The sequence below is a fragment of the Sinocyclocheilus anshuiensis genome, unplaced genomic scaffold (genome assembly GCF_001515605.1).
Source record: "Sinocyclocheilus anshuiensis isolate Anshui unplaced genomic scaffold, SAMN03320099.WGS_v1.1 scaffold8144, whole genome shotgun sequence".
NCBI lineage: Eukaryota > Metazoa > Chordata > Actinopteri > Cypriniformes > Cyprinidae > Sinocyclocheilus > Sinocyclocheilus anshuiensis.
The window spans coordinates 6,126-13,540 of NW_015537044.1; the positions used below are offsets into that span (position 1 = coordinate 6,126).

A 7,415-nucleotide genomic window follows, 5' to 3' on the forward strand; every position below is an offset into this window, starting at 1 on the left:
TTTTTTTTTTTCTAATGAATGTTGAGCTCAATGTTTTTAGTAGTGATTTTGATCAATAAACTTGTGATCTTGTGGCATTGTTCCTGCTTGTCCTTTTCATTTAATTGAAAGCCTGCTACTGGGAGGCTCATAATTTTGGGTGTTCATCAGGGGTGTCTGGGGTATAATCTGATTAGGTCACGATCACAATTGGCGTAGTCGGCACGTTCCTAAAGTAACAGGCAGAGACTGCCACATAGAAATTGTTAATTTTCTTTGTTTTTTATATTTTAGTGTTTTTGTATGTCTGTGGGGTGTTCTCTTGACAGCAAAGCAGCAGCTGGTAAGACACAGACAATAGGATTCTGGTAGTGGATGAAACCTGGTTTAAGTGGTAAGGTTTCTCTTTTTCCTCTTTTCCCGTTGATTTTTTTTTAGTAATGGAGGTCGAACTGGAGGAGTTGCGACGACAGGTGCAGTCATTGAGGGGAGAGAATGAGCGGTTGCATCATCAACAGGCAGGCCAGGCTATGGGAGCTGTGGGTCCCTCAACTGTGAATGCCCCACCTGTCCTGAGCCCTATAGTTGAACGAGTGGTCTACGTCCCTAGGGAACGGAGGTGCTGTATTTTTAGCGGCAGAGGGGAAGATGGTGTATTTGAGTGGGTGGAGGAGATTCAGGCTTGCTTGCGGGTCCGACATCTGCCTCTCTTGGAACAGACCTTATTTATTCTTGACCATTTAGAGGGTCCTGCTAAGAATGAGATTAAGTATAGGGCAAGGGAGGATAGGGAAACACCAGAACAGGTTTTTTCAATCTTGAGGGACCTTTATGGGTGTCCACAGTCCTATATTGCCCTGCAGCAGAATTAATTTTCCCATAAGCAGCTGGAGGGGGAGTCTTTGCAAGAGTATTCCCATGCCCTTTTTGCATTAATGGAAAAGGTAGTACAGCAGGCTCCAGGAGGTATGCCTAATTCAGTGGTTTTACTTCGGGACCAGTTTGTGGAGCATGTGACTGATAGTGGCTTGCGGCGGGAGCTTAAACGTTTGTTAGTTTAAATCCTGAGTCCACTCTCTTGGATGTTCGTAAAGAAGCCATTAGATGGGTGGATGAGGGATTTCATTATGAGATGAGGGAGAGGAGTCATTCGGTCCCAGCTTCCTCTGCTCTTCAGTATAGAGTACAGGGACAGACAGATTTCTCTGGCCCATCGAACGTTAATGTTTCAGAGCTGACGGAACTGAAGAGAATAATGCGGGACCAGCAGGAACAGCTTAATCAACTGACTCAAAGTTTACGGCAACTTCAGTCTCCGAGTGTGTGTTACGTTATGATGTCTTTTGTGTTTCCATAATATTTGTGTTCTGTTGGATGTTTTCTGTCTGGGTTTCAGATCGCTGCTGATTTACTAGGAGTGCTGCCGTCTATCAGCGGTAATTGGAGCGATCAGCTGGCAGTCCTTTTAAAACGCCACTTCCGCTCTTCAGAAGTCGGCAGTGCGACTTCGGGCCGGTCGCACTGGTCCAGACTCCCTGTTAGCCGCCAGACCAAGATGTGTTGTTAGTGTTTCTCCTGATTGTCCGGATACAGATGGATTGACCATACGAAGTGTCTGTTACTGGTGCCCATTTGCAAAACTCTGAGATTATTAAAGATTTGAAGTCTCATTTGTCATATCTGTCCGAAGTTAATTCAGACATATTTAACTTTGTCCTGCCTGCTAACGGGCAGACGGAAAACTGCCACCCTCTGAACTGATGAGCCACAGTTCAGAAGGGATAGGGCCTGGCTCACTGGCTCCTGCCTCTGTTAGTGCTGGATTTTCCAATCTGTTGGGTAAGTGCCCCTCCGTCATAGTTAATATGGGTGGGGTTAATGTTCCATGTTTATTGGATACAGGCTCTATGGTAACCACTGTCACAGAGAGCTTCTTCCTAGCACATTTTGAACCCTGGGGTAAGGAAAGGTTGAATGACTGTGGGTGGTTGCAGCTTTGTGCAGCTAATGGGTTATCGATTCCTTTTGTAGGATACCTTGAGTTGGATTTTGTTATATTAGGTAGACACATTCACAATAAGGGTGTCCTTATTGTAAAGGACCCTCCACAGGTCCTTCCAACGTCAGGATTGCCGGGTCTATTGGGGATAAATGTGATAGGTGAGTGTTTTCAGGAGGTATTCAATCAACATGGCCCAGAGTTGTTTGATCTTCCGATAGTTAAAGAAGCTCCAGCGTGGCAGTTGGCAATGCAGTACTGCCAGACTGATTGCTCCCAGAAGTCAGTTTATTTGGGGGCCTGTTCGTGTTAGGGGTAGACAAGTGGTCTGCATTCCGGTCAACTCCATGCAGTTTGTCCCAGTTACTTGTGCTGTGCAGTGTGGGTCCCTGTCTATGGCTCTTTATGAGGCTTTGGACAATGGGAACCCACTTCCGTCTGGCTTATTGGCATCCATATCCCTGATTCTCGTAAGGGGTGGTATCGCTAAAGTTCCTATGGTTAACATAAGTGAACTGGATGTCTTTTTGCAACCGCGGCTAGTGGTGGGAACATTGTGTCAGGTCCAGCCTATTAGCTGGCCAGGGGAGATTATTGCTACTTGCCCAGGTGCTTCTCAGGACCAGCAGGTCATAGTTTCCTCTCAAGCTGGAAGCATTGATGGGGTAGAGGGGGTGATCCAGAATATGGATATGTCGCACCTCTCCGTAGAGGAGCAGGGTCAAGTGAAGGGTCTGTTGAGTAAATATATATCTGTATTTTCAGCAAACGATTCTGATTTGGGGTGTACTAACTTGATTACACATGAGATTCCACTATTGGATTCTGCCCCTATACGACAGAGGTATCGTCGTATCCCTCCCTCTGATTATGCTGCTGTCAAAGAACATGTGCAACAATTGCTTGCAAGTCAGGTGATTAGGGAAAGTAGTAGTCCCTTTGCTTCCCCCATAGTCGTTGTTAAGAAAAAAGATGGTAGAATACGGTTGTGTGTCGATTATCGACAGTTAAATCAGAGGACTAGGAAGGATGCGTTCCCGTTGCCCCGCATTGAGGAGACCTTGGATGCCGTTTCTGGAGCCCAGTGGTTCTCAACTGTAGATTTAGTAAGTGGGTATAATCAGGTTCCTGTGGCAGAGCAAGACAAAGGTAAGACCGCTTTTTGCACACCCTTTGGGCTATTCGAATTTAATCGGATGCCCTTTGGATTGTGCAATGCCCCAAGTACGTTCCAGCGTCTGATGGAACATATGTTTGGGGGTCAACGGTTTCAAACATTGCTGTTGTACTTGGATGACATTGTCTTCTCAACCACAGTAGCCCAACATCTGGAGCGATTAGAGTTGGTGTTCAGCCGTTTGCAGCAGGAGGGCTTAAAGGCCAAATTGGAGAAATGCTGTTTTTTCCGTCAGGGGGTCCACTACTTGGGGCATGTTGTCTCCAAAGAAGGAGTTTCTACTGATCCAGGTAAAATTAGCACCGTTGCAGAGTGGAGCCTAGTAATGCTGCAGAGTTAAGATCTTTTTTGGGTTTTGTGAGTTATTATCAGCGTTTTGTAGAGGGGTTTGCCAAGTTGGCTGCCCCTCTGCATCGCCTGGTGGCAGAGTTGGTTGGCACCAAGAAAAAGAGGGGCTCAGGTAGACCCATAGAGAGCTGCTGGACCCTAGAGTGTGAACAAGGATTCCAGTGTCTCAAGGAGAAATTGGTAGCAGCTCCTGTGTTGGCATATGCCGATTTTGCTAAGCCCTTTGTACTTGATATTGATGCTAGCCATTTGGGACTAGGGGCAGTGCTTAGCCAGGAGCATAGTGGGAGGTTACGGCCAGTGGCTTATGCCAGTCGAGGGCTTAGGCCTACAGAGAAGAATATGGAGAATTATAGTTCCATGAAATTGGAACTTCTCGCCCTTAAATGGGCAATGGCGGAAAAGTTCAAGGATTATCTCCTGGGCCATTGTTGTACCGTCTATACGGATAACAACCCACTGAGCTATCTGAATTCGGCTAAGCTAGGTACAGCTGAGCAGCGCTGGGTGTCTCAGTTGGCAATTTTTGATTATGAGATCAAGTATCGCCCTGGTCGTGTTAATGGAAATGCTGACTCATTGTCGAGGCAGTATTCCTCTTATAATTCGACACAGTCCTCTGGTACACCGTTGCCCAAGACACTCCACGTATTGGACATCCACCAGGGGTTGGGGGATGAGTTGGTAGGTGCAGAACAGCATGCTATTGCTGCCTTCCCATTTCGTTCAAAGGAAGAGCTCCAGCAGATGCAGTTGAATGATTCAAGATTAGGGGTATTTCTTACGTTTTTTTTTTTTCCAGGAAAAAGTACCCATCTAAGCTGGAGAGACAGTCAATGTCCAAGTCTGGGCTGAAGCTCTTGCGACAATGGGGTCGATTGTTCGTTAAGGAGGGATTGTTGTACCGCCACCTCCAACTTCCTGATGGTGGGGAGGAGGTAGATCAATTGGTATTACCAGGAGTTTTGTGGGATGAGGTATTTAGGCAGTTACATGATGGGCATGGCCATCAAGGCAGAGAACGAACCTATGAGTTAATTCGTAGGAGATGCTATTGGCCAAGCATGAGTGCCTATGTTCAAGAGCGTTGTCAGAACTGTAGGCAGTGTATTATTTCAAAGTCCAGTTATCCAGTAGCTCGTGCTCCCATGGGCCACTTGTTGGCCTCTAAGCCTAATCAAATATTGGCCATTGATTTTACTTCCTTAGAACCAGCTAGTGATGGACGGGAGCATGTACTAATTATGACCGATGTATTCTCAAAATACACATTGGCGGTGCCAACTAGGGACCAGAGGGCAACCACTGTGGCCAGTGTTTTGGTCCAGGAATGGTTCTATAAGTTGGGTGTGCCAGCTAGACTTCATTCCGATCAGGGTCGGAACTTTGAGAGTGCAGTGATTGCCCAATTGTGTCATCTTTATGGAATTCAGAAGACTCATACGACTCCGTATCATTCTCAGGGCAATGGACAGTGTGAACGCTTCAATCAAACACTGCATGATCTCCTTCGTTCCCTTCCACCCGAACAGGAACGTTCCTGGACTCAGCACTTGGCACATGTGGTTTTTACCTATAATACTACTTGCCATCATACCACGGGTGAGTCTCCCCATTTTTTGATGGTTGGACAGACTCCGCGGTTGCCTGTAGATTTTCTGCTGGCAGGGGTGGAAGATCCAGTCATGGGTAGTGTAGAAGATTGGGTGGCTAGGCATCAGGATGGGTCAAGAGTAACCTATGGGAGGGTAAAGGCCCGTCTGGAGGCAGCCGCTGAACATAGGAAGACTTTGCATGATCAGACAGTACAGGGTCAACCCTTAGTGGAGGGTCATTTAGTACATCTGTGTGAGTGTGGAATTCGAGGCCGGAATAAGATTCAGAATCATTGGTCTACTGCCCTGTATAAAATAGTGAGAGCTCCCCAGGAAGGTGGGCAGGTGTATAGTATATCTCCATTGGATGAGCCATCTCAGGTTAAACACGTGCATAGGTCTTTGTTGAAGCTGGCTCCAGAAACCGCACAAAGGGCTAATCATATTGATCTAGGGCTACAGGGACAAGATTTTGGGGAACATTTGTGCGATGGGGACTCTGTGATGGTGGTTATTGAGCCTTTAGTACCGACCCCTATAGTGGATGCTTCTGTGGCAATTGTCCCGGATGTGACATCTGGTTGCACTTTCCCTCTGGCCCCTGCTTCAAATTCGGCTTCTAGAGAGGCCTTTGTTGTAGAGGCAGAGGGCTTACGGAGATCTTTTAGGGTAACTGCGGGGAAACATTCTAATCGTTATCATTTGCCCAGAACCCTTACTGGTAATATATCTGCTAGTGTATTAATACAGGCTGAGAATTCCGTCCCAGAGCGAGGGGGGGACTGTCATGTTCGCCCTTGGCTGTAGAAGGTTGAATCATTGGGACAATCATTGAAAATCTGGGGGTAGATTGTAGTAGCATGGCCCCTTTAAGAATGGTGCGTGGAGTGTGTGGTGGGTCGGTACGTCAGGTAATCACATAATTATATAGGCACAGGTGAGAGTTCACGTCAGGTAATCATGTAATTATATAGACACAGGTGAGATTTCAGTTTCCTCGTGGCATTGCACTGATGTGACCTGTTGTGTGGGTCGTGTATTTTCCTCACTCCTCTGGAAAGGTATGGTTGTTGTTTTTAAAGTCTTTTAGACAAAAATGAATTATACATTTAGAATATGGGTGTTTGGGGGGGAAACTAATTTAATTCGTATTTGGATTAATGTGATTGTTGTTTCATGTAATTTTAGATTAGTCGTGTGTGTCCAGGCATTGTTAGCGAGTATTTAAGTGTCATGCGCCTGAAAGGTACATGTTCTTTTACCTTATTTATATTCTAAAATGTTTGAGGGGAGAAAAGCAGAGAGAGAGAAGCAGAAGAAACATGTCTATTTGTTGTTTTGCAGAAGTTGCCAGCTGCTGCTTTGTTGTGGCTTATATACGGTTCCAGTTTTGGGACGCCGGATCGTTGCTTGCGCACAGTTGCTTTGAACGCCTTCAGTTCGCTATTGTCTGTGCATCGCTTGCCTTGGCGATGCAAGACTGTTGCCTCTTGTTCCTCTGCCTCCTGGTGGTCGGTTGCCAGTACATTGTTGATTTGTGTTTGTCTTGTTAAATTGGGTGTGTTTGTGAGTGTGTGTGTGTGTGTGTGTGTGTGTGTGTGCGCATTTGAGTTGGATTGAAGTTTATTTTTTTGTTTTGTTGTTGTTTATTGTATTATTCTTATTTGTATTATTTGGTTTTGTTGTAAGTCAATTTGGTTTAGGTGTTTGTTTGAATTTTGTTCTTGGGGTTGGTTGGGTAGTATGTCTTTGTTTTGCCTTACATTGATATTGCTCAGTTAAGGAACTGAGAATTTATGGTTTATTTTGGGGTGATTTCTTTTTTCTTTTGATTTTGTTATTTTCCCTTTTCTGATGGTGTATTGTTGTGTTGGTTTGAAGTAGTGAATGTATAATTTTTTTTTTTTTTTGGGTGTTCATCAGGGGTGTCTGGGGTATATTCTGATTAGGTCGCGATCACATAAGCATTTAAATTTACATGAAATAATTCTGTTAATCATTTGGTAATGTTTAATAAGTTAATTAGTTAATATTAACAAGCACATTGACTCCTATTTCATTATGTGAATATATATATATATTAAGTAATGATTAGCTAAACATTATATAATGTTTAATTATTTATTAAAGTTATTATAAAGTGTTACCACTGTGATTAAACACACACACACACACACACACACACACAAAGGTCTAGTTCTCATTCTTTTTTTCATTCTTTAAATGTTTTGGGTGAAATTGGGGTGGACATTTTGATTTAACTCTTCAAGTACTTCAAGTCCCTCAACAACATTTCAATTGGACTGAGATCTGGACT

General features: G+C 44.6%; 1 long non-coding RNA gene across 1 annotated transcript; it reads left to right on the top strand.

Moving 5' to 3' along the window:
• The first annotated feature begins 6,073 nt into the window (after window positions 1–6,073).
• LOC107657191 (uncharacterized) lies at window positions 6,074–6,478 on the top strand. Its single transcript, XR_001630652.1, has 3 exons — window positions 6,074–6,159; window positions 6,287–6,344; window positions 6,443–6,478. It is a non-coding gene; the product is annotated as an uncharacterized LOC107657191 (long non-coding RNA).
• Window positions 6,479–7,415: the final 937 nt, after the last annotated feature.